At 39.2% G+C, this 27366-nt stretch overlaps 1 protein-coding gene across 1 annotated transcript in view; it reads left to right on the forward strand.

The window, feature by feature from the left end:
* The window catches only part of LOC130683585 (serine/threonine-protein kinase TAO1-like), a 112189-nt gene that overhangs the window by 21752 nt on the left and 63071 nt on the right, over positions 1-27366 (forward strand). The window lies entirely within an intron of this gene.

Raw genomic sequence — 27366 nt, forward strand, 5'->3', positions numbered from 1 at the left:
AACAAGGACCCCGAGCACTTAGAGTCAGAGGTTTTTATAGCATTTTCAAAAAGGGCAGTATTTTTCCACAAGCACATCACATTGTTTTTCCAAAAAAACACATACATTTTGGCTGACGCCACATCCTGGGGGTCTGGTGAGATAAGATCACCCTCGGAATGTTAGGGTGGTTCTTAGTAAGGTAAGCTTGGTATGTATGATTAACTGATTGAGGTTGGCTAACTAAAGGTCACTGCAATCAACACTGGCTGACTAACTTGTTTTTCAAGGTTCTAATATTTTCCTGTTTTCTTCCTTCTAGGTTAGAAAATGGTGTCTAAGCTTTTAAGATGGCTATACTTATGCTAACTTTCTATCTTCAATAAGGTTGATTCTTAGTGAAGGATTCTACAACGTAAGATTACCTATTGTTTTAGAGGCTCCTCAGAAAGCCTTAGAAGAGATTAAATATTTTTAGGTCTAAGTGTGCACTTCTAAAGCTATACCTAGATATCTCTCTGAATCCAGTAAACAATTTTATTTATTTATTTATTTATAGTAAAAATTTCACCTTTTAGAATTAGGCTTGTAACCTGATCCTTACTGGTGTCAAATTATTTCATTTCTTTTGACTTTAATAGTCATATTTAATAATTCAAACACAGATACTTCTATTGCTCACATGTGTTTCAATCAGACATGTTTAAAGATGTCTAATAACTAAGGTCTTATGCATTCCTTCATATTCTATTTAATGGCTAAGATGCATGTCGGTGCATAGTATTTGAGTCATCGGTGTGCCACAAAACATTTTAACCAAGACATATAGGGTGTCATCAAATAATTGAATTACAATAATAGCTGTAATGGGACCGAATTTGCAAAAGTAAATAGTGTCTCCCTTTAAAAGAGAAAATTAACAGCTCTCCTCAATCAGATTCTTAAGTTTAATTAGCTCTGACTTGCTAGAAGAAACTGAGCAAGTGAATAGCATGTGTTTTCCATATTCAGCAAAATCTAAATCATTGCTATTTTATATAGCTGACCCATATAGTTTCTTTTTTCTATGTACCTCAGTGTTTTTTTTTGCTTTGTTTTGTTGTTGTTTTTAAAATGGACTAAAAAATTTGATTAGCTCATAAATCCCTCCCATTTCTAAAATGCTATGAGACTTTAAGCCTAATTTCCTTTGAGCCTTAATCCTCTTACTAATTGATGTGGCTGAGTTGTTTAGAATGAACCTCCTTGGTGCAATTGACTGATTAAGACTGTGAAGTTCTATGTAGGCAAATTGGTCCAGGGATGAATCCATTCACTCAGCAGACACATGCCATGTCTGTGAGTCCTAAAAGAGCCCATAGTCCAGTAAAGGAGTGTGGTAGTTTTAAAACATGCCCCCCCAAATTCTTTGACACTCCCCCCATCAAAAGATGGGGCTATGCCCTCTCCCCTTGAATCTGGGCTTTGTGCCTGTCTGGCAATAGAGTGTGGCAGAAATCTATTCATTTTCTATTCAGAAATTGTACCCAATTTAAGAAACTAACAGGGTCCATTTCCTGTTTCTTGGGTCACTCACTCTTGAAACCCAGCCACCATGCTGTGAAGAAGCCTAAATTGCCCTATGGAAAGGCCCAGGTGGAAAGTAACTAATAGCCAGCACCCGCTCGTTAGCCCTTGGGATGAGCCATCTTGGAAGCAGATCCTCCAGCTCTGGGAGAGCTGCCCTGGCTGATACCGCATGGAGCAGAGACAAGCCGTTCTCACTGAACCCTGCCCAAATTGATGGTTCCTGAGCAAAATAAGTGACTCTTGTTTTAAGCTACCAAGTTTTGTTGCCAAAACAAGGAGATAGACACATAAACAAACCATTTTGAAGCAATGTAGAATTATGATGGCAGCGATATGTACTGGTATCACAGGAACACAGGCGAGACACCTAATCCTTTTGGCATCAAGGAAGACATCCTCAATATGACAAGTGAACTGAGTCTTGAATGAGAGAGGGTTAGCCAGGTAGGGGGAGAAAGAATGGGGATGTTCTGGGCAGAAGGGACAGCAGTGTGACCTGAAGTCAAGTCAGGAAGTAGCATGATGTGCATGAGGAATTATGAGCCCTTAGGTGTTGCTGAGCATAAAGCTGGAGATAGGGAGTAGTGATTGATGTAGCCAGAGAGACTGGCAAAGTTCGAATCACGGAGGTTCTTATATGCCAAGTAAAGGTATGTTGCATAGAGGTCATTTAGTGTTTTTGTTATTATCGGTAGCATTGGATGGAGCAATCCAATCGTATTTGAGTTTTAGACAGACCCTTCAGTTGACTGTGGGGAAAGTGGACTTGAAGATATTAACCAGGAAGACCAGTTAGGTGGCCATTGCAGTAGTTCAGGCAAGGACAATAAGGGCCTAAATTAGCACTGTGATGATGGGGAGGGGCTAGAGAAAATAGATTCAAGAAATATTTAGGGGGTTAAAAAGCATTTAGAAGTTAAAAAGGGCAATACTTAGTTACTGATTGTGGGGAGAAAGGGCAAAGTGAAGGAAAACTGTTAGATCTCTAAGTTAGGAAGCTAGACACCAATACCAGTAGAAATGAGCTAAGGAGAATATAAGGAAGGGTATGCAAGTCAAACTTATGGGAGATTTAAGCTGCAAACAAAGATTTGGCAGTCATTGTCACAAAGAGAATAGTTGAAATTACTAATGGGTAAGCCTCGTAGGACAAGAATGCTCAGTAATAAAGGTAAGAGGACTGAGGATGAACCCTGGGAGTACCCTGATATTTAAAAGGTGCTCAAAGAAGAGTGAGCCCATAAAAGAAATGGAGAAGAATGATCCAAGAAGTTCCAGGAGAACCAAGACGTTGTCCCACAAACAAAATAGTAGTTTCAAGTAGGGGCTAATCTTTGGTATCAGATGCAAACAACCAGTTAAGTAAGATAGGGCTAGATGAGAAGTCAACGATGACTTTAGGCAGGCCGGGCAAAGCCAGGTATCAATAAGTAAGTGAATGAAAAGTAAGAAAGCAGACAGAGTTGATACGGCCAAGGGAGTGGAGAATAGCTGGGGAAGAACACAAGGATGAGACAGTTTGGTGGTGGTGGCAGTGCTGTTGGTTTTGGGGGATAGAAAATAAGTAAATGCTTTACTAACCAGAGCAGCCAGTAAAATGAAAGAGGTTGAAGAGAGAAGAATAAGAAGGTAAGATTCATGCAGTAGCTGCCAGTTAGAGAGAGCAGGGCGTAGGGTCAAGGGCAGTCCTTTGAGACTGGAGGAATGCAACAAGGGTAGGTGTAGATGTACATAATTTTATAGGACTAGGGCAGGAAGTTGAAGATCATAGTTGATGGACTTTCTTTTCTGTGAAAAAGATAAATTTGTGCACTGAAAGAAGAAAGCAAAGCAGGGATTAATAGCTGTATTGAAGAGAGTCGTGAGTTTTAGAAAAATCTGAGAAATGGAAATAAGGGCAGGCTTGTAATAGACAAAAGGACGAATAGGTGAGCCTGAAAGCCCAGTTGGTGTTGAAAACTAGTTTTGTGCTAGCGACTATCAGCATGATTATATGATTTTATCCAAGGGAATACCACCACTCACCCCACTCATCTCTCTTTTTTCCTGGCCCTGTTGGCCTAGAAAGTGGGAAAAACAGGTAACCTCCAGAGAGAAGGAAGAGGGCCTCCAGGAAGAACAAAGTTTTGTTTAAGGTAAGGAGATAGGGCATTCTGTGTAAAATTGGGGAATTACTTGTTTTGCTTTATATAATGACTTGAGGGCCATTTATACCTCATTGACCAGCCATTGGATTCCAGGCACCCCAGGAAGGAACATGATCTTGGACAAGGCAGCTTTCTTTAACTAAAGCAGACCCCAGAGGTGCTGAGAGCAGCAGACTTTGTGCCTGCAGCACTCCCAGCTGTTCCATTCTTGAGGAGGAACATCTGTGAGGTACCTCACGGTGCCCACCGTGGCAGACCTTGGAGTTATCTAGACATTGGTTTTAATCCTGGCCCTGCCACTCCTAGCCAGTCAGCTGGTTATGTTAGGCAGATCCTCCATAAGGCTTCTTTATTTAATTAATTGATTGATTGATTGATTGATTAATTAAGGTATCATTGATATACAATCTTATGAAGGCTTCACAGGAAAAACTATGTGGTTACTGCATTCACCCTTATTATCGAGTCCCCACCCCACACCCCATTACAGTCACCGTCCATCAGTGTAGTAAGATGCCACAGAGTCACTACTTGCCTTCTCTGTGCTACACTGTTCTGGTGACCCCAAACACACCATCTGCACTAATCATGGTACCCCTCAATCCCATTCTCCCTCCCCACCTGTCCTCCCTCACTCCTCCCCTTTGGTAACCACTAGCCCCTTCTTGGAGTCTGTGAGTCTGCTTCTATTTCCTTCCTTCAGTTTTGCTTCGTTGTTTTACTCCACAAATGAGGGAAATCATTTGGTACTTGTCTTTCTCTGACTTATTTCACCGAGCATAATATCCTCTAGCTCCATCCATGTTGTTGCAAATGGTAGGATGGTAGGATTTGTTTCTTCTTATGGCTGAAGAGTATTCCATTGTGTATATGTTCGGTAAGGCTTCTTTAACCTGAGGATCCTCTACTGTAAAATAGGAAAGATAATGTAAGAACTAATCAAGCCTTGGTTTCCTTCTTTGTGAAATAGGAAGAATAATTATACCATCCTTCTGGTTGTTAATAGGATCTGGTAAGATCATAAACTCCCCAGAGTACCTGTCACTTTTAGAAAATGAATTATCATACCATATGTAAAGTGTCTAGTTCAGTAGCAGATACAGAATATTTGCTCTGCAAGTTGCTCAATCAGTATTTCTTTTAAAAATGTTTTAGGAAGATTCTTTGACTTTTCTATGGGCCCAAAGGAGCATCAAAGCCAGAGCTGGAATGCATCCTAACTACACTACTCTCGGGTTTAGCTTTCAAATCAAGGAATATGGGAGGAGATAGCTCTATGATGAGTCAGACTGTGGCGGAGGTAGTGGGCCCCCTGTCTGATAATGTCTGATTATCGGGAGAGTCTGATTCCTTAGGCTAAGTTACTGGTGTTAGTTCAATGTGAAAATGTGTTCTTTAAAATAGAACCAAAAGGAGAAAATTAGAGATGAAGTCATCTGAGTGGCAGTACTCCACCAAAATAGCACTGTATGTAGCAAAAGGATGATTGCAGTTTGGGACAGGTTACTTTGATTTATTGGGGCTAAATATATATTTTATATGCATATGTGACTGCACTTTTGTGCACCCCCACCCATCTGGATTGTAGTCTTGCTGACTCCCCCAGTTGGATGTTGAACCAGGGATCATTCATTCTTCCTCTCTGGGCTTGAGTTTGCTCTAAAATGAGGATTTGGATCTAGGTGAGTCCCTTCCTATTCTTATTTTTATTTTTCTTCCAATTTTATCATGGGTTAATTCTTTAAATCCCCAGTATCCTATAGCACAGATTTTAAGACAAACATGGCTCTGTTCTCTGTAGAGAAATGATCTTATTCCATGTATACAAAGAGGCACAATGTATTGAGTGAAGCCTGCAGAGAAAAGAGTTGGATAGCTCTAGCACAGAAAGCCTGATGTCTACACTTCAGTGAAGAAGGGGAGAAAAATCAGTTTGGTGAGTCAATCAACATACTCCGTAGTCATCACACAATCATGTCCTTACTTGCAGGACATAGAATTATCCAAATTTGTAGAATTACCTGTGGAATTATCCAAATGTGTTGTTTAACATTTATTGACAATAACTATTGTGCTGGATATTGTGCAGAGCAAGTTTATGCACGCTGAACCCCAGCTTCATTCATTTATGGCGGGAACGGAAAAGTGGTGAAGTTCAGGGAAAGATTGGAAATGCTAAACTTCTTGTTTTCAATCAGAAAACTGCACTTCAGTATTCAAATTCAATCACGATCCAGTATCATAAAGCCTTTATTGTTTAAGGAAGCATCTGATTTTTAGTTTTCCAGTTTGGCTTCTGCACTCTGCTGTTACTCTTCTCATGTAATTGGGTTTATGATTTGAGTAGCTTTTGAAATACTGGCAACTCAACTATCTTCAATAGACAGTCATCTGACTTAAGGCATTTTAATATAACTTTTAGTATCTTGAATCCTGGGAATTTAATCAGCATACTTACACTCTTAAAGTTTTTCTTGCCTGAACCATTATACTATTTCACAGAACAAATATTTAATCCTTAGGATTTTGTAACCTAGGGATTTAAGGATTAGCTTTGAAAATAGGTCAGGGAAAAACATCTCCTTTGGTTTAAAGCTAATCAGGTAAGGAAGTAAAAAGAGCAATTTAGAAGCTTTTGAAAAGCGTTTGTGAAATCAGTTTCATGTCATTTTATGAAAGCTGCTGCCTGTAAAGCTACAGTGTGAGTCAAGCCTTCTTTCAGTGTTGCCACTACTTCATGCCTCCATTCATTACCATTCATCCATTCATTGTTCATTCATTCATTCAAGTGTTGTTCTAGACGCTGGGGTAACAGAGATAAATAAGACAGTCCGAGCTTACTGTGTGCCAGGCATTTTGAAACTTGGGAACCCAATGCTTCTATCTCCACAGTCTGGTGTTACGGAATGAGCATTACGATGGGAGTCCAGCTGTTCTCCTAAACTCACTGGTTAGCTATGTGACTGTAGGTGAGACCTGTTTGGTGTCTGTTTTCTCATCCCTGAAATGGTATTGCTCACCCTATTTACTTCATAGCTTTGACGTAAGAATCAAATGAAATTGTGATTTTGAAAGAGTTTTGAAAAGTATTAGACATTATATGAAGACAACTAGTAATCTTATGACTGTGGCAGTGTTTTGACCATTTTACTACCTCTGTGAAAAGGTTGAGGATGAGTACATTTTCATTGTTCTCTTGAACTAGAACTGTATGTATATGATCATCAGCCTTAACCATTTCTTCCATATGTGCAACTACCCTACTTCTGATCCACGGGCACAGACTTCATTATGTGGTGGCTAGGGGAAGGATATCTACAGCTGACACAACTTCTTTAGAAAATATTATTCAATTCATATCCTGCATTAAATCAAGTATTGATTGATTAAGTGCCCAGGCTAAGAGGGCAGAGAGAGACATAAGTGATGAGATGATATTGGTCTTCAAGAAGCGTAGACTTGTATTTGAAAATTCAAAGTAGCCCAAAATAAATGATTACCTTAGTTGCAGTTTCCCAAGGATCTGTACAGAGATGTCCGTTTGGCCCTATCATGATTCTTGGAGCCCTCTCTCTCAGATATTGGAGGGCCTATTTCTCCCTACTGGATCATGGAACAGATCATCTTGTGAAGAAATTGAAAACTTGTAGCTTCATGTTTGATTTCCTGCTAGGTTTTTTAGGTCTACCATGCTGATGCTCTGGAATGAGATAAGAAGTCTGAGCTTTCCTAGAGCAAACCCAGTCTTGGACTAACCCAAGAATCCCTGTCAAATATGAGCTCTACAGTACAGAGAAATGTTTGTGTTTTATTCACTGCTCTCTGCCCAGTGCCTAGAACAGTGCCTAACAAGTGTCACCCAATGAGAATGTTTTGAATGAATGAGAGCCTCCATCTACCATATATACAGTTCTTCTGATACTCTGATAGCCCAGATAGATAGCTTCTTGAAGACAGGGGCTATACTTTGTCTCCAGATTTCCAGTGTCTGGCACATAATCAGTGGGCTGGATGTTTGTCAAATGAACATATGGACAAGCTAACCAGGGCTGGGATGGATGCCCCAAGACCAGGACTTCTCAGTCTTTCCCTATATTTCCCTAGAGTAAGCCCTAAAAACGAGAGGAACTCATTCCCAGTAAGTCTGAGGCATAGCCCAGTTTGGCCTGCTACAAATGTGAAATGTCATTGAAGTCTCTTTTTGAATCTTAGCTTTTCTGTTTATTTTAGGTTTTCTATTCCATGTGTGTTCCTCTCAAAAAGATGGATAGAATTAATGTGCCAGGAAGATGCCTTGTGTATGTCCTCTGCTGGGTCCCATCCTTATCCATTGTACTCGGCAACACTTGTCTGTGCAGCTTGGGGCCCAGGACAGAGCAGGCTGTTCCTGAAGGCATTTTGGAACCATGTAAGAGACTAAAGGGCCCAGAGAGAGCTGGCACAGAATAGGAGAGAGAAGTAGGACAACTGGCCAGAGTTGCTTTCTGGGAGTTGTGTTATGCCATCTTTCAGCCTCATTGACTATTCCAACTCTTCCTAAAATAATAACAATACTAAAAAAAAAGTCCTTACCTCTTCAGCACCTTAACATATGCAAGTATCTCATTTGATCTTCACAGCAACCCCATGAAAATGGTGTTTTTTGGTTTCCAATGTTACTGTTTGCACAAATGAGAAATCTCAGATCAGGAGCAGCCCTGGGACTAGGGTGAGGCACATGAGGCACTCACCCCAGGCACAAAATTAAAGGGAGTGCCAAAAAACAAAACAATTAAAATAAATAACATTTCATGCAATATTTTAAAAATTTTAATTCATGCAGGATCTGACAGGGCCAGGATTAAGATGAGGCAAGCTGTGTAAATTGTGCAAGTAAGTGCAGGATTGGATCCTGTCATGATATAAAATTTTATTTTGTTCTAAATGGATATTTTTGGCATTAATTTCAATTTTTAGAGCTGCATTAAAATATTACTTATCTTGATTAGTGAGTTTCTTTGCCTCCTCTTCAAAGTTCCCCTGAGACCTGTGCCTCACTGGCCTCATGCTGGTCTCAGCCCTCTAAGTCTCACTGTCTTAGAGATGAAGTGCCCCAGGGCCTATGGCTTGTGAGTGGCAGAGCCCACATTTGAACCAAGGCTTTCTGACTCCACATCACTTTCTCTTTCTGTTATACCACACAGCCACTTAAAATGCCTAATTATCTTTGTCTCTGAACATCTATTGGTCTTCTGTTGTTACTCTTTAAATTTTCTTAGGCTTTTAAGCCTCATTATTTGAGGGTATCTTTAGTATTCCCTGGTGACTTTTTCATGTATTTTTCTTTCTGTAAATGCGTATGATGCAACCTCTATTGTTTCAGTAATTTGATTTCTAAGTATTTCTGGATGAATCTTATCTCACGGGCACACTACAAAATTGTTGTCTTGCTTAGAACTAAATTCTGCAACTCAAATTGAGAACATATGATTATCACTAACTGCATGAACTGGGGGAAAGGAGGTCTATTTTTTAAACACCATTAAGTTGTAGAATGAGATACTGATTAGAATAGCACTCAGAATTCTGTAGCATGTCTTGTAAAGTTAAAATTCCTACAGACTTTACCCTTCAGTGAAGTTTCTTGAGTAATGAAAATAATGCATGGTAAGAAGGACAAACATCCCTGTCCATGTTCACCTTTTATGGGACGAGGGTGCGTAAGACTGTATGAAAGTGTAAACTGTCTTCTTTCTCAGATGTTTTTCTAATCAGTTAGTCTGGCTATGTAGCTGAGAAGGACAAAACTCTCCCAACTGATCATTTTCCTTATACTTGGCCTTACTTCCGAATAATTTACAGGCAACCTTTAGAATTTCATGTCTACTATACCTGTTGGGGATACACAAAACAAGAAAGTGCTGGGAGTTTGAGATTAGAAATAGATGGTACAATAAAGGAGCAGTAGTAGGCTTTTGTTTTTTTTTGCAATTAAGTCTTAGTAGAGGTAAGGAGAGTTGACACCAAGGAAACAAACCTTGGAATTATTTACACTGCAGTGTCTGTTGAGGAGGAGAGTAGGTCTGCTTTTGTTATGTAGCTGTATTCCTATTATGTTAATGTGTGTACGCAATTTAATTAGTAGTTTAAAACCTATAAATGCTTATGTTACTCTACAAGAAGATATGTCAAAGAAATAATCAATCTTCCCATGTTTTCTTCCGTCTGCTACTTCTATAGCTTTTCTTCTTCCTTCCTAATTACAACCCTTTAGTAGAATTCGTGCCTCATATAGAAAATTACCGAGTATCATAATTCTTCCAAGTGGTAAAGATACCTCAAGACAAATGCTGGGCATAGAAGCCACAGGGCATAAATCTGCAAAGAAGTAAAAAGCTAACCTTTTCAAACAATATTGCTTTTCTCTCACTTACCAACTTTACATTTCCCTGTATGGCCCCGGAAGATGACTGGTCAGCCAGAGACGGGTAAGATTCCTCAAGGGAGGAACAACCTAAGACAGGCACAGTTGCAGGGTGGCCATCAGGTGAGAAATTGGGGATCAACAGAGGTGAGGCTTAGAACCTCACCCCCCCTGTTTTGAGAGAAATCTTCTGCATCCGTGGATGTTTTGTTGCCCTTGTCTAGCTCGGATTAATACTTAGTCTATAGGCACAGACCTGATCATCTACATTTGCCCTCTTAGAGCACTAAATTATGTTTTCTACCTTTATCTTGCATCTACCTACCACTTCAGCATTTTATTTAAAATAATAATAATAATAATAATAAGGGAGAAATGTGGGATTCACATATAAATCAAGTATAAAAAATGAATAATCATATCTGACTTGATTGTTTATAGTTCATGATGCGTGATCAAAACCGAAAGTTTCTGTGATATGACTGCCCTTGCACTGTTCACCATGTAAGAACTTATTCACTATGTAAGAACTTGTTCACCATGTAAGAACTTGTTCGTTATGCTTCAGAAGATTGGAGACTGTTGAGAATTAGGCTTGGGGTTGATTAATGATTGTTCATTGAGTCCCCTATACAGAATTTTATGTTGTTAACAACCATTTGATCAATAAATATGAGAGATGCCCTCTCAGAAAAAAAAAAAAAAGGAGGAGGAGAGATGTGAGGAGTTCCTGTGTCCCTGGGAATATCATAGGATAAACCTTGGGTTATAAATAAAGACTTTGAACATTTGGTTTGAGGACCAGACAGAAAAACAGAGAAGGGTTCCATTCCTGAGCATATATTCTCTTTATTGCCTTAATTTGGTGAGACATGATTAGGGGCTTTTATTTATACAGTATTTTTATGGGAGCTGGTGTGAAATGAGACTGGAAGGTCAAAACCAAACTGCCGAGGGAGTTGAATGTAAGGCTAAGAAATGATATGTTGTCTTATAGGTGATATCAAACTCTGGAAGACTTTTGATTGGAGAAAGGCCTGATCAAACTAAGATTTTTTAAAAGTTCATACAAAAACCAAAAATGTATATATACAAAAAATTTAAGCTGGTGGCATTCTAAAGGAAAGAGAAGGGAGAGTACTGATTTTTGTGTTAAAACTATTAAGTATTTTGAGCAGTGTTTTTGATTTGCTAAATTAGAAATACAAGGAAAGGATGGCTGTAAGATATGTGGTAGAGGAATTTGGCTTTAGTCACTGAGGCTTATACTGGTTGTTAGAAGGAGGAAGAGGCAAAAGGGTTTTATCATGAGTGCCCTAGAGAACAGTCAATCGATTGTAGAAAAACACTAAAGAAACTGTTTGGAGAGTGAAGGAAAAGATATTATATTCAGTTGCAAACATGTTTTCTTTGAAGAAATTGTGTGATGAGCAACTAAAATATCCCTTAGGTGGTGGGGGATGCAAACTTGGACCTGGGAGAAAGATCAAAGCTAAAAATGAATAGTCTCAAAGTTGCATATCCAGATGTAATGTTGAAGCCTCAGCAGGAATAACACAAATGTCTGAGTTGGACACAGGTCCATTGTCTAGAAAGAGGAAGAACCATCAAGGGAAGAATAGTCTGGGGTGGAGGAGATGTAAGATCCCATAGGAATATAAAAGCCACAGGAGGAACTAATTTCAGGAAAAATGATATGGCCAGCAGTGTCAGGGCCTGCAGATACAAACTAATGAATGGTCACAGAAGTAGATTGAGCTTAGAAAGTAAAAATTGAGATCCAGGAGGAGGAAGAGTGTCAACAAGTAGGAAGCTAGTGTGGGAGAATATATTCATAAATGACATACCCAACATGCCTCAACACCCAAAAAGCAAATGACTTGATTAAAAAATGGGCAGAGGACACGAACAGACACTGCTCCAAAAAAGAAATTCAGGTGGCCTACAATGCTCCACATCGCTGATTATCAGAGAAATGCAAATTAAAACCACAATGAGATATCACCTCACACCAGTTAGGATGGCCAACAACCAAAAAACAAGGAACAACAAATAGTGGCGAGGATACAGAGAAAGGGGAACCCTCCTGCACTGTTGGTGGGAATGTAAGCTAGTTCAGTCATTGTGGAAAGCAATATGGAGGTTCCTTAAAAAACTAAAAATAGAAATACCATTTGACCCAGGAATTCCACTCCTAGGAGTTTACTCAAAGAGAACAAGATCTGAGATTCAAAAAGACAGATGCACCCCTATGTTTATCACAGCACTGTTTACAATAACCAAGACATGGAAGCAACCTAAGTGTCCATCAGTAGATGAATGGATATAGAAGATGAGGCACATATACACAATGGAATATTTTTGAGCCATAAGAAGAAAACAAATCCTACCATTTGCAACAACATGGATGGAGCTAGAGGGCATTATGCTCAGTGAATAAGCCAGGTGGAGAAAGACAAGCACCAAATGATTTCCCTCATTTGTGGAGCATAACAACGAAGCAAAACTGAAGGAACAAAACAGCAGCAGACTCACAGAACCCAAGAAGGGACTAAAGGTTACTGAAGGGGAGGGGTGAGGGAAGGTGGGTGAGGAGGGAGGGAGAAGAGGATTGAGGGGGTATTATGATTGGTACACATGGTGTGTGTGGGGTCACAGGGAAGACAGCATAGCACAGAGAAGACAAGTAGTGACTGTGGCATCTTACTATGCTGATGGACAGTGACTTCAATGTATGGGGGGGACTTGATAATAAGGGTATCTTATATATACTGATATAGTAACTACAATGTTGCCCATATGAAACCTTCATAAGAGTGTATATCAATGATACCTTAATAAAAAAAAAGGGACGGTAAAATAAGAGGTGATTCTATTGGGTGACCAGTGGGTGAACTTTAAATGAAGTTAACTTGATAGATATTTTTCCTGGATGACTAATTGACTAATAGATGTTTAAATCTCTCAGGTTTTATCAATTTCAAAGACTTCTACAATTCGCAGAAATTGGGGAAGAGAGCATGTCTTATGTTTAATGTATTTTACGTTTCATAATTCTTTTTTTTATTTCCATAAAACACAATCTTGCATATCGCTGTCTTCACTCATTCCCCAAAATGAGATTTGTCTCTTTAAGTGGGAGAAGCTGATTCGTATATGGCTGATCTGGCTTTATGTGTCCAGTAGCATTCCAGAGCAAGGGAGTAAAATGCTGTTTCTCCTTCACTTTTTCTCTTATCTGTGGAGCCAAGAAAACTTTACCACTTTAGAATGATACTCCTCTGTATGCCACTCACTGCTTGATTGATTTATTTCCTGTCACTGTCATGACTTTGATAAAGAGAGGTTTTTTACAGCAGGGATTCTGATGTGAACATTCCAAGATCACAGCTTTCTTAAAAATCATTAACACTCTTGTTTTATGCTTTGAGTGTTTGCTTCTTGGCAATAGTTCATGGGATCTGACTGAATCTAAAATCTTAGAGGCACAGTTGAATCATTTAGGTCTGTATTACAAAGGATAACTTAGTTCACTCAAGTCTTAGTAACAAGATATGCTGCATCAGTTATCATCCTCCTCATAGTTAAAACATCAATCAAATTAATTAGTGAATTGCTCAAGAGCCCTTCACCCAGCTGAGAGTATTGAGCATAACTGGCTAACATGTCCTCTGGAAGCCTTTGTTCATTCATTCAGGCATTCATTTAACATTTATTGAGTACATACATACTTACTCCAGGCTGAAGAAGACCAGTCACTGCCCATAGGATTCTTCAAGACTAGTATCTTCACAAGTAGTGACAGTCTCAATACAGTGTAGAAGACGTAGTAGCAGTGAGCACAGGAAATTATAAGAGAGTGTGACTAGAATATGATAAAGGGAGAGATGACAAATGAAATTGGAGATAGTATTTACAGTTTATGTAAATCCTTACATTACTTGCTAAAGAATCTGAATTTTATCCTGAAAGCAATGGTGTCCATTGAATTATTCTAAGCAGAAGCAAGTCATGATAAGCATTTGGTTACATTCTGGGTAGGATAACAGATTTAAGGGGGAGGGAAAGTTGGAGGCAGGAAGACAGTTATATGACTATTACAGAAATTGTGGTAAGTGAGGAAGGTCTTATTGAAGGTCCTTTCTACATGGGCTGGGAGAGTGGGGGCTGAATACAGAGCTATTTGGGAGGCAGCAGTCACCAATTGAATGGAAGGAATAGGAGGAACTAAGAGGAGAGTCAAGGACAAGTTTGCGGCTTCTATGCCCAGGTAATGGCAGGACAAAAGACAGAGGTGTCAGCCTTTGGTTATCTCTCAACTGAGCAAGATTATAGCTGCTGAGTCATCCAAGGCTGATTCAGTCATTGACATGACTCCTGCCAGTTCATTTTTGAGGCCAACGATGAAATGGCTTTTGACCTCTTAAAACTGAGACCTTTGGAACAGTGCTGAATAGATATGAATCCAGTTTCATTGCTGGGAGCCTTAAGGTTCCTACCTCAGGATTCTGGAGGATGTATGCTTGCTTTCACTGCAGTAGGACACCCTTTTGATAGTGGTTTTCTGTTACACTTTTTAATAACTGTAATCATATGTATGGTTTTCATTTCACCTTGATAATGATTATAATGCTTAGTACTTTGTATCTTCAAAGAACTCAACAACATTAAATAACTTATCTACTTAATATCCCTGTGAGTTAGTAGGTAGAGATTATTGCTCCATTATTCAGATGGGAAAACCCAGAGAGATCATCAGTGACTTGCCTACGCTATCCAACTCACATTGACAGAACCGAATTTGGAATATGCAGTTTCCTTTATCTTATCACACTCATACTACAAGTTTATTGTTAGTCTTAACTTATTAGACCATTTCACCATTTCACTTACTCAAAAATCTCTGCATTTAGGTCTTGAAAAGGGCAAGCAGGATACGAGTGAAAGTGCCCAAATGACTAAGCCCTGCATATGTGGATGGGGAGCAGGTGGAGCCAGGAATAGTAATAGAACCCTAGCAGTATAACCAAGTCTCCACTCCAGTATATCCAGGGAAAGAATGCCCATTTTCCAGTGGAGCAATGATATCATTTCAGCCAGCAGACCAGTCAGTCATTATGTCAGGGAGACTTCAGTGGCAGTTTGGTATAACTTTTAACTCTGTAAACTAGCAGCAAGAAAGCGGTTAGTGAAATTGTCTCTTTTGTGTTATAAGGCTCTGTGGTATAATGGAAAGAGAACTGACTTTGGAGCTATAGAGACCTGATTTGAAATCACTCCCAAGAGGGAACTGAAATGACATTGGGCTATAGCAGTGTGGGAGGGATTAGATGATGATGTATGTCAGCTTCCTAATGTGGAACCTGACAATTATTGCTTCATAAATGGTTGCTGTTATTTTTATTCTCATTCAAAGACGAGATATAACACTGAGGGCGCACTCTGATTTTTTCCGTTGAATGACAGGACCAGGTAGATTCAACTTCTGAGGAATTACAGTCTATAAAAGAAGCCAGTGAAACATTCTGATATTGAGTCAACTAGATACAGTATCACCTCTTGTTCACTGACAAATATGGGAAGGTAATTTCAGTAGGTCAGTCATCAGTGTGTGCCTTCCAAAACATTATAGTCATGTTACAGTAAACTTTTTATATTTCTTGTGTCACAAAGATTTATTGAAGTGATAAAAGTTATTATGGAAAACAGTGTCCAGTAACTATGGTAACAGTTATTTGATCTCACAGTAATTAGCTAAGCATTTAGTTGCACAATACTTTCACAATGCCTTCCTGGTTAGTTCATTAAACAAAATTAGCTTTTGTTTGAACTGCCTTCCTACAGCATCTTAAATTTTATTTTAATTCAAAAGAATTGGAAAGTGTTATTTAAAACTACCTTTCCAACTTACAATTTATGGGCACATTTGAGGTTACAATTGGTTTTTATTTAGTTCTTTATTTATACCACAGTATGATCGTGATTTATCAGATGATCCTCTGAACTGTATCTTTCAGTTTAGTAGAGTGAGCTAAGAAATGAATGGTGAAGTTGGAAACTGGTTTTTAAATTCTGACCCCATTCCTGGCTCAGATGGCAGGTTGGGTCAGCTGGTATCTTTCCCGTGACTTTGTTTCTGTACCTGGGAAATGGGGTCGCTGGATGGTCAGTGTGAGAGTTTTAGGAATGTGGTCATTCCTTGATAATCTGCTGCTCCTGATGAGAAACCCGGAGTTACTGGGTGCCTCGGTTTTCTAAAGCAGTCCCGCTAGGTACCTCTTCTGCCCTCTTCAGCGCAATTCACGTTGAGTTCAGGTGCGTCTCCTTTTGCAAGGTGGAATGTGTTGCTGATGATTCACCTCATTGATGATTTCATTCTCAGAGGCCTTCCAGAGCTCCTGGGATAAGGGCCTCTCAGACTGTGTTAAGGCCTATCTGCTCTGTACCTGCTCCCCACCCCCCCCTTTGTACAGGTGAAGTGCAACACATACTGTGTGGTGGATTGGAGATCCCAAACACAAACGAAAGCTTCAAGCACTCAGGATTTTAAAACAGCAAAATAATAAAATAAAACAAAAAAAGTTTTAACTTATTTAAAATAGGGAGTCCCAAAGTAAATGAGCAAAATAGGACCTTTTAAAATTAAATGACATTTCCTTGTATTAATTTCATTGTAATTCCTGTCAGTTTCGTGATTTTATTTTTCTGTCACTGAAATTTTAAAAGACAAAATTAGCTTTCAAAAACTAGTTGCTTTCTGAGTTGAGTCAAGCTCTTCTCTCATTTAACTGGATGTCACATACCTGTTTTCAGTTGGGCAGGTGTTTTGCATATGGGCCATGACATTTCCAATTCTATGCTATTTATTTGCCAATTAAGTTGTTTTCTATGCAGGATAAATGCATCTTTAGTTCATTTCACTAAGGTTAGAATTCTAGTGTATTAATCTATTTGTTCTTGATTGGTCTTGAAATTTTGGGCCAATCTGAAGATAATAAAAATAATAATACAATTTGACCCAGGAATTCCACTTCTAGGAATTTACCCTAAGAATGCAGCACTCCAGTTTGAAAAAGACAGATGCACCCCTATGTTTGTTGCTGCACTATTTACAATAGCCAAGATATGGAAGCAACCTAAATGTCCATCAGTAGATGAATGGATAAAGATGTGGTACATATACACAATGGAATATTACTCAGCCATAAGAAAAAAACAGATCCTACCATTCACAACAACATGGTTGGAGCTAGAGGGTATTATGCTCAGTGAAATAAGCCAGGCGGAGAAAGACAAGTACCAAATGATTTCACACATATGTGGAGTATAAGAACAAAGGAAAACTGAAGGAACAAAACAGCAGCAGAATCACAGAACCCAAGAATGGAGTAACAGTTACCAAAGGGAAAGGGACTGGGGAGGATGGGTGGGAAGGGAGAGATAAGGGTGGGGAAAAAGAAAGAGGGCATTACGATTAGCATGTATAGTGCGAGGGGGGCATGGAGAGGGCTGTGCAACACAGAGAAGACAAGTAGTGATTTTACAGCATCTTACTACGCAGATGGACAGTGACTGTGAAGGGGTATGTGGGGGGGACTTGATGAAGGGGGGAGCCTAGTAAGCATAATGTTCTTCATGTAATTGTAGATTAATGATACCAAAATAAAAAATAATGATAATAATAATACAACAAACAATAAGTTATGCTCAGTGGCTTCAACGCATGACTCATTCCTTTTTCCCATCTTCTTTCTTGCTTTTTATCTTGTATGAGTTTGACATCTCAGCTGAAAAGCCCCTAAACACTTCACACCTCTCATCTCTTCTACCTACACTTACTTCTTCATAGAATAATGTCTTTCTTTCACTCCATTTGGAAAAAAATTGATGTCCTTTGAAGCTTCTGTGAAACTTCCCTTGATTTCTCTCCCATCCTGTTTTCTGATCCCATGTCGTTTGTACCTATTCTTGTCTCCACTTGTCATCTTACATTAAAACTTTTGGTTAAAAATGCCTTTCCCCAGTGAGCTGTGAACTCCATCAGTAGAGTTTCACTCCTTATTCTGCCATATCTTCCCACAGTGTCCATCATATAAGGTTGTGCCCATGGACAGCCAGCCAAACCAATGAATTCCCCTTATCTCACCACTTCCTACATAATTCTAGTCATTTCTATTTTCTTATTTGCTGCCCAGCCCAGCTATACTAGAGATTTGTCTTCCAATTCCTTAAATTTGTATTCCTTTTCTCTAGAAAATTTTCCTTATAGAATTTTCTATGTATGGCTCTCCAGTCACTTCAGAAAACAGAAGTATTATTTGTTGAACTTCCAATGTATTTTAGGTGCTGCACAGTGTGTTTTAACTATTCCCATAACCCTATGGGGTAAGTATTAACATCCACATGTTTTATCAAGAGAATCTAAGGTTCAGAAAGATGAAGTGCCATAAGAAGTTAGTAATTGGAAGAGCTGGAATTTGAACACAAGACTCTCTGTCTCCAAAACTCAATCTCTTTCACTTTTCCAATCCATTGGCTCCATTTTGGTGACTCAGCCCAGTATGAATTCCACACCAAACCAATTCATTACAGCAGGCACCATGAACCTGTATTCCTTTGATCTCTTGGCCTGGTACTGTGCCAGCAGTTGGCCAGCAGTCTACGCCCCTCCCTCCTGGGTCTCCTGCCTGCTCTAGTGCTCTAGATCTCTGCTGAAGAAATGACACAGATCTTCCAGACATGGCTTTTTACAAAGACAGGCAACATAATTTCATTTAGACAAAGAATGCCTGGTTTACCACTCACATCACACCCCAAGCCTCTGCAGTGCCCGTCGTGAATACTGACAGTCATGAGTTCATTCACAGCCTTCCAGGAAATCAGTTGATGAGAATTAAGATAGTAGATAACACTTATTTGCCACTCTGCTGTACCTCCTAACTTGCTGTTGCTGAGCAGTTGTCTCTTGCTTCTCTCTCAGTCCTACCACCAGCAGAGTTATTAACACCCTGAAACCCTCTTTCTTTCTCCTGAAAAAGTGGATGACTTAATTGTTTGCTTATGCTTTTAGTTGACCCACCTTCCTCCTACCACTCTCTGTAGAATAATTAGTAATAGAGTAGCGTCATTTTACTGTACATTTCATGAAGACAAACTGTGTGTATCGTCCCTCATATATAAAGTGCCTGGTAGACAACGTGGATGGAGCTAGAGGGTATTATGCTCAGTGAAATAAGCCAGGTGGAGAAAGACAAGTACCAAATGATTTCACTCATATGTGGAGTATAAGAACAAAGAAAAACTGAAGGAACAAAACAGCAGCAGACTCACAGAACCCAAGAAGGGACTAACGGTTACCAAAGGGAAAGGGACTGGGCAGGAGGGGTGGGAAGGGAGGGATAAGGGCAGGGAAAAAGAAAGGGGGCCTTGCGATTAGCATGTATAATGTGGGGGGGGGAGCATAGGGAGGGATGTGCCACTCAGAGAAGACAAGTAGTGAGTCTACAGCATCTTACTATGCTGATGGACAGTGACTGTAATGGGGTTTGTATGGGGGGACCTGGTAAAGGGGGAAGTCTAGTAACCATAATGTTCTTCATGTAATTGTAGATTAATGATAATAAAATGAATTTTAAAAAATAAATAAATAAAAAATAAAGTGCCTGGTAGAGTGCCAGATGTGGTAGAAGCTCAAGTAAAGAAAGGAGGGAAAATGGAAGGAAGGATGCAGTTGGTATGGATAGTATACTGTATACATCTTTTTGTTCACTCATAATAATTCAATGAAATCGGTATTATTATCCCTATTAGAGATGAATAAATGGACACTCGTGGAGGTTATACTGCTTATAATTGGAGGAGCATCTGGTCTTTCACAGACTTGCCCAAATTCCATCTCTTCTGGAAAACCTTTTATTATCCCTTCAGCCATGACCACCACCCTGCACAACTATGGGGAATACCATTCGCATAGATGACAGTGTGAATGACACCCCTGCAGTTGTGCAATTTGGTGGCCCTGGTGAAAGCTCCCTCCTCTGTATTTCTGTGGTGCTTGAGGTCTTTGTTACATCAGGTTTCACACTGTGCCCCTGCATTCTACATTAAAGTCCTGTTGCCCCTACTAGGTTATGAATTCCTTGAGGGGAAGAAAGTGCTTTTTTCATCTGTGTCTCTTGATGGGCATACAAGAGTGATTGCTGAATGGTTGGATATCCTGTTTGCTGTTTGACTGAACCTGTACCTCTGTCACGTGAGATCTGTCAGCCATCCTCTGCCTCACCTCGGTTTCCTGCTCTTGATGCTCAATATCTTTCCTGCCAGTTCCTGAGGAAGGCATCTCCCCTTCAAGTTGCCTCTCTCTTGGTATCACAGTCAAGGCCACCGGGGTATTCATTAGGCACTAGGGGCACAATGACCAAATGATATTGTACTTTTCAGAAACCTCAAAAATGTTGGAGATCTTGAAAGAAAAATGATTGGCTGAAACACACAAAAAAGTATAGGATCAAAAATAAGTGTTTAAGCAAACAAATATAAAACTATGTTATCTTCATTACATGTTAAACTTGTGAGTGATTACTGCGAAATTATAGCAAACATAAATGAGTAACCCATAGCCAAATAGTTTAAAAAACAAAAATAGAATAATTCTTTCAAAAGTGTTTTGGCCATAAACTTATTTTTCTTGTGGGTTATGAATACAGCTTTTAGTATGTTTGATACGATGTTAGGGTGAGGGACTCCAAAAATTAAACATATTTGACCTCTTAAATTGTCTGGGTTCACAATGCCGTGCATATAGCCCAAGAAATATTTGCTGGATTTTCATTGATTGTAGTCATATGATGGTGGTCTCTGTTGTTTTGGAGAGAAGTAAGCATGGATATTTTGTTATTTTACTTCTATTCTGTTGTTAAAAAGAAAAAAGTTAAGAGAATGCTTCCCATTTATGTAGAACAAGTGCCACATTCCTGTGGAGATACTGAGAAATCTTTGGGGCCCTCGGGTGGTACCAGTTAGAGGCTCTTGAATGCCCTGTCCTGGCCTACTGTCAGGTTTCCTTGCCACCCTGTCTGGTTTCTTCCAAGGGTTGGAAGTTGGGGATGGCAAAGAAGCCCTGAAGGCAGAAAGCTAGACCAGGGGAAGCAAAGGGGGTGCCCTGGCTGGGCCCTGGGAACAGTCAGGAACAAAGGCAAGTGCAGTGTGTGTGTGAGCCTTGCTGGAACTGACCTTTCCCCTTGCCCTTCACATTCAGGGTAACCCAAAGTGACCAGCCATTGTTTTTAGGTACTGATTATGCAGTGACCATGTATACAAATGGTATAGGTATTTTCCTCAGCAGTGAGGATTGGCTATTTGTAACCTGGGTAGATTTGGGTATGCTTTTGCTTCAATCAGGAGGGATGTTTCCCCTTTTCTTATTTTGGATGTTGTTTCATTTTTCATTCTGTAATGTAAATTGCAGTTCCAGTACTGCTGTTTGCTTTTATATCTGGTCAAAATCCTCTGTCACCCTTCACCTTTCACTAGCTATGTATAGTGTTGGTATGCCTTTGATGACCGAAGAGGAAGGTTCATACCCAATGTTGTCTGCTTAGTAACCATCTATCAGGGAGGGCTCAGCTCACAGTGAGAACCAGGATGGGACTGGAATTGAGGCATAGCTGGAGGATAGGGCCATCATCAAAGGTGAAAATGTAAAGCATGTTAAACATATTGTGTATTTGTATAGGTATTATAATACATCACCCATAACCACCATGAAGGGAATTTTTTTAAATAAGTAGATTCACGTGATTTATCATCTCCAAAAGTTTAGAATTGCCAGTTAAATACATATGTATTTCTCAAAGGAAATCATTAAAAAGGACATTCCACTCTTATTACAAAGCTATTTTAGGGGTAAATGTTTTGATAGCTGTGGGTCACTGCACCTGGGAGCTGAGACACGGCTGAGCCTGAGGCAGCACAGATGGAACACTGAGATATATCAGGGGTTGCCCCCTTCTGCATATATATTGCAAGTGGTTGATTATGGCAGTGTGAACATTAACATATTCTATGCCACTGTCAGAAGAATAACTTCCATGTGAGAAATGGTCTTGTTATTTAAGAACGGTAATGACCATGCTAAGACTTCCCTCACAAATAAACTAGAGTGGAGTATGTTATGATAACAAGCATTTTGTTAGGTAAGGGTAATAATTAGAATCAGACTGGTAGACTGGAGTAAGTAAAGTCTGCTTAAACTTGTTTTAGATACAGCATGAATGTTTAGGTAAAGTGCATGTAGTGGTCATAAGGAGAACGGATGCATTAAGATGGAAAGATGGCTTGATATTTTTCTTTTTCGAAGCTAATAGTTGAGACACTAAGACATATAAATAATAACTTATAACTTATTAAAATAATCAAACACATCATCCAACCTTGTTGTTAGGAAATAAGCATGTACCTTTAAGATGTTGACTGATTTCCATGCTTGCCTGTAGATAGTTTGCATTAAGCCACATTTTAAAATTGTAACACTTTTTTCTTTCGTTTGAGCTAAAATGCTTTTCTTCATTCATCAGCCTTAAAAAACTTGTCCTTTTGAAGGTTGCATTGTTTATTAGCAGAGGATGAACATAATAAACCCAGCACAGTCTTTTACACTCCCTACAGATTAGCAAGAAATGGCTTAAACTGTATAACAACAAGCCTCTATTTTATTAGTTGTATTTTGTGTTCCTGGTAAAGCATAAATTTTTTGCAGGCAGGAACCATCTCTATGTCCTCATTTAGTGGTTGTTGAATAATTGTTGAAGCACTCATAACTAAGAAAGTGACAGTTTAACTCTCCAAAAGCTTTCAGCAAACAAATGGTAAAGATGATTTTTGGAAGAAACCACCAAGATGTCTTTATTAGTAACACAAGCAGGAACTTGGGTAATGTGAGCTAATAAGGTAGTTACACTCTCTTCCTCCTACCTTTGCTGGAAGTTGGTTCATTGTAAACTTAGTCTTGTATTTCTACTAGAGAAAAACAGGCCCAAATATTACCTCAGAGAGAGTGTGCATAAATTCAGCAACTGAAGTTGATTTTCCAAAGAGTTTCTAAACTGAGGAAATGTCTTTTAAAACCATTTATCTAAAATGTTCTGTGATTGCAACATCTGCTAAGCCTATTATGTTCTTCTATTAAACAGTTTTATTGTTCTGTGTGCAAACTGCTTATTTCAAGCAATAAAGCTGAGTTGACTGCAGACTTTCTAACAAGCAGGAATTTTTTTTAACAATGAAGACACTGCATATTCCCTATCATCATACATGATAGTAACACAAATAGTCCTGTTCAGAAATGATCCTATTAACCTCATTTAAAAAAAGAAAGTCTCTATTTGAAGCCTAGCTGATTATAATATAAACTGATACTGAATATACTTGCAGCAATGCTTTTGACCCCTTGTATGTTTCATTACATTTTTGTTTGGGACCCAGACAGGAGAAAGCCTTTAAATGTCTCTAGATGTTTTTATTTAAGACACAGGATTCAATAGCAATTAACTGACTAATGGAGGAAATATTTTTATTACATCTAAAATCTAAAATTTGGTAAGGGAAATCTCGTTTTATACTGGTGTAGTTTGTCTGTGACTATATTTGGATTGAATAAACATGTTTAGTAATGTAAGACTTTCTCACCTTCATGTTTGCCTCCCTGGCTGCTGCTGTACAGACCTCCAGTCTTCCTGAATAGCAGCATAGCTGCAGAGACCACGGACTTGTTCAGGAACTCTGCCCGCATACCCCAAAGGGGTCAGTGAATGCAAAGTCAACTTCTTGCCAACATCTCTATGACAGTTACAAGTAGATGAAGATGACTTTAAAAAACATTCAGAGTTTTTGCTAATGATAGCATTTCACCCTTAAAACACATCAGTGAGATACCGTTTGCTATTTGCCCCAACTGTGCAGAGCACGGCAAAAAACTGTGTAGGTCATTTGACCTGGAGCCAGTGAAAGGACACGAAGCTGGTTTGTCATTTTTGTGGTGGTGCTTTAATACTGGAGACATTCTCATTTTAGAGACAGCTAAACCAAGTTAAGTGTGAGCTGTCAGTTTATTTTGCTATCTGAGGCAAAAATGAAAGCTCAGGGGCCAAGTGACTAAAATTTCCATGTGCCGTGTATGCTGCAAGGCTATCGTGTGTTTTGAAACAGTGATTCAAGAATTATAGAAGACTCAGATGGACTTAGAAGTCTTCTTGCACATTCTCTATAGCTCATAGCTTGCAAACTCAGATCCTATTGGGGACAAGCAAGAAAGTAAGTGGATAAAAACCCCTCCCATTGAAATTGATGCGCTAGAGAACAGATGCCCTTGTCTAGTGTCTTACAGCTTCCGACTTTTCTATAGAAACTGGAAATTTTTTTTTTTAATGAAATAGCTTAAATTTTAAATATTAGCTATTGATTGAAAATTTAAAAGCAATGTGTTGCTAAACAAAACCTGTCTGCAGGCTACATATAGTTGGTGGTCACACACTTAACCTCTGTTCTACTTATTCCCTTGATTTGCGAGTCAGAACTTACGTGTGATCTCAGGCGTTTGTCTCTTAATTTTAAAACAGATACAAGCCTGCAAAAGTCAGGAGGTCGGTCGTTGTTGATGATGACCTGGTAATTTTCACTGGGTTCCATTCAGCACAGTTACTGTGCATCATCTGTATGTAGCACACTGTGCCTGGGCACTGTGAGTAATCGTCAGCTGTGCAAAAACAGGATGAACTGACACAGCGACCTGTGTCACACATGACTCGGAGCTCTAGTGTCCAGCTATTTTGGGCAGGCCTGGACTCTTGCAGATATTTTCACTTAAATTATGGGCGGAAACTGATGAGGGTGGCTATGCAATCATAAGAAGGCACTCTGGCCTAATTGTTGAAAGACAAGTTGGTAAAGCAAACCACCTGCCTTTGAATCTTGATTGTGCTTCTTGATAATTCTCTGACCTTGGGCATATTATGTAACCTCTCTGTGGTCTCACTTTCCACATCTGTAAGTGGGGTTAGTAATAATATCTACAGCATAGAATTATTATCATGATAGAATAAGATAACCTGACATGTAACTCTCTTAGCCCATGTTTGACACATAGTAAATGCACAGTAATTATTAACCACTGCTCCTCTGGCATTTCATTAGGAAAGCACTGAATTTAGAATAAAGAGAACTGGGTTTACACTCATTCTGCCTGTGTAGTAACTGTGATCACCTTAAAAGCACTTAGTCTGTGAATATCAGTAAGATTAGGATAACATGACAGTTAAACGTAATTATGTATTACAATACATAAAGAGATGCACAGATGAAAAGTATGATTTGATGGTCAAGGAGGGCTGTCAGCATAACAGCTCAGGGATGGAACATGGCCCTCATGACACAGCATAATTAACATGTGGACCATAGAGGAATCCAAGGTTGAATTGCCTGTCTCTCAGTTTCCACTCACAGCATTGAACCACAACACAGTATTGGAATATTATTGGCTTAAAAATGACTAAAATAAAACTTCAGAGAGTAAAAATTTTTTTTTCGGTACTCTCACTTTGTTAAAAAAAAAACTCCCTAAAGAAAGAATATTCCCTTTACTCACAGCTCCTTTGTTGGACTTGGTTTAGAAAGTTCCAGTCTGTGGCTAAGACAGTGACCTACAGATGTAGATCTAAGGTTCTAATCCACTGCAGAGCATGAGAGATTCTAGCCGAGTGGCCCAAGTTACTAATGGCCACTTATTTCTGTAACAAATTAGGATGTTGTGCAAGTTTGGTTTGCAAATAGATTGTCTCTTGAAGGCAGCGGGTTTCCCTTACGATCAAATGAAGTCATTGGAGGCAACTACCTAAATAGTCAGGAAAACCTTTGTTTGTTTGTTTGTACCCTGATTCCTCTCAGGGCAAAATTTTGACAATGACTGTAAGGATAGAGGATTTAAAACTGAATGGTTTTTGAAACTACAGAGTCTACCTCCTTCCTATTCTCAGCCCTTTCTCAGATTGGAGGAAGGGCAAGGTCAAGAACAATAGTGTTAAGTGGCACCGCTCCCAGGTCACATAGCTGATTGCTTGCAGAGCTGGGAACTTTCAGTCATTCTGGTGCACTTTCCACCAAAGTACTATTTTCTTACAATTAACAAACAGTTGACTTCGAGGCACTGTGTTTTTCTCTTCTAGATGCTGGTTGAAAAAAAATTGCCTTTGATATAAAAGCTCTTAAAAACATTTTTCTCATGCACTCAGATCAACAGAACACAAAACTTTCTTCCTGCCAGGTTTCCCTAAGTCCCTTTTGCTTGAATTCTCTTTTCACTTTTCTTTTGAAAAGCTATGTTCTTTCTACACTTAGAAATAACAAATCTTATTTGTTCTGACAGCAGTGTGAAAACATCTATTGCATCAAAATTCCCAAGCGAAGTAAAAAAAACAATGGTCCTTTTCTGAATTTCATTAGCAGTGGCAGCAAACATTTCATCAGAACCTCAGAAGCAATACAGAAAAGAAAAGAAAAGAAAAATCAAGTTAGCAAGTATATAGTTAATCTTGTACAAGATGAAAACCTGCATTATAAAATCCTGAGTGTTATGAACTCTGCTTTAAAATCTGCCTGCAGGCTGTTTATCCTTTCAAAATATAGTGCCTGTTGTCAGAAGTCGGATTTTAAATGGAATTTATTACAGGAGTAATATGTATGATGAAATTGGATGTTTATGGAAAAGGTTTTTTGATAAAGACTGAATCAGGCCATCGGGGTGCTTAGGACATCTTAGGATCTGAAATCAGACCAAAGGGTTTTAAAGCATTCTCTGAAAACTTATTTATAGCTCTAGCCCTGAATTTACCATTGACATAAAGAGCAAGCATGAGCAGACAAGCTGGGGAGAGCTCAGAGTACCTCGTCACAAGATATGATTTACCCTAAGAAATCTTGTCAAAAAATGTTGTATGTTTGTAATTAACATGCAGAGAGGGTAAATTTCTTTAAGTGCCCTGTCACTTTAGCTGCTATGGAAGGGTCATTACTTAGCAGTATCTGGTGTCATTCAGGTCTACCTGTGTTCCATCCTCCCCTGGCATTCCTGAGCCACACACTGAGAACTAATACAGAGATGGCAAGTAGCCTTAGTCATTGTCTCTAAAGGCATCTTGATCACTCCCACCCAGGGGCCCAGCAGCAGCCCTCCTACCCTGCTTAGAATCATCTTTCTCCTCTGGAGCCCACTGCTGA

Source organism: Manis pentadactyla, chromosome 4, assembly GCF_030020395.1.
Source record: "Manis pentadactyla isolate mManPen7 chromosome 4, mManPen7.hap1, whole genome shotgun sequence".
Lineage (NCBI taxonomy): Eukaryota > Metazoa > Chordata > Mammalia > Pholidota > Manidae > Manis > Manis pentadactyla.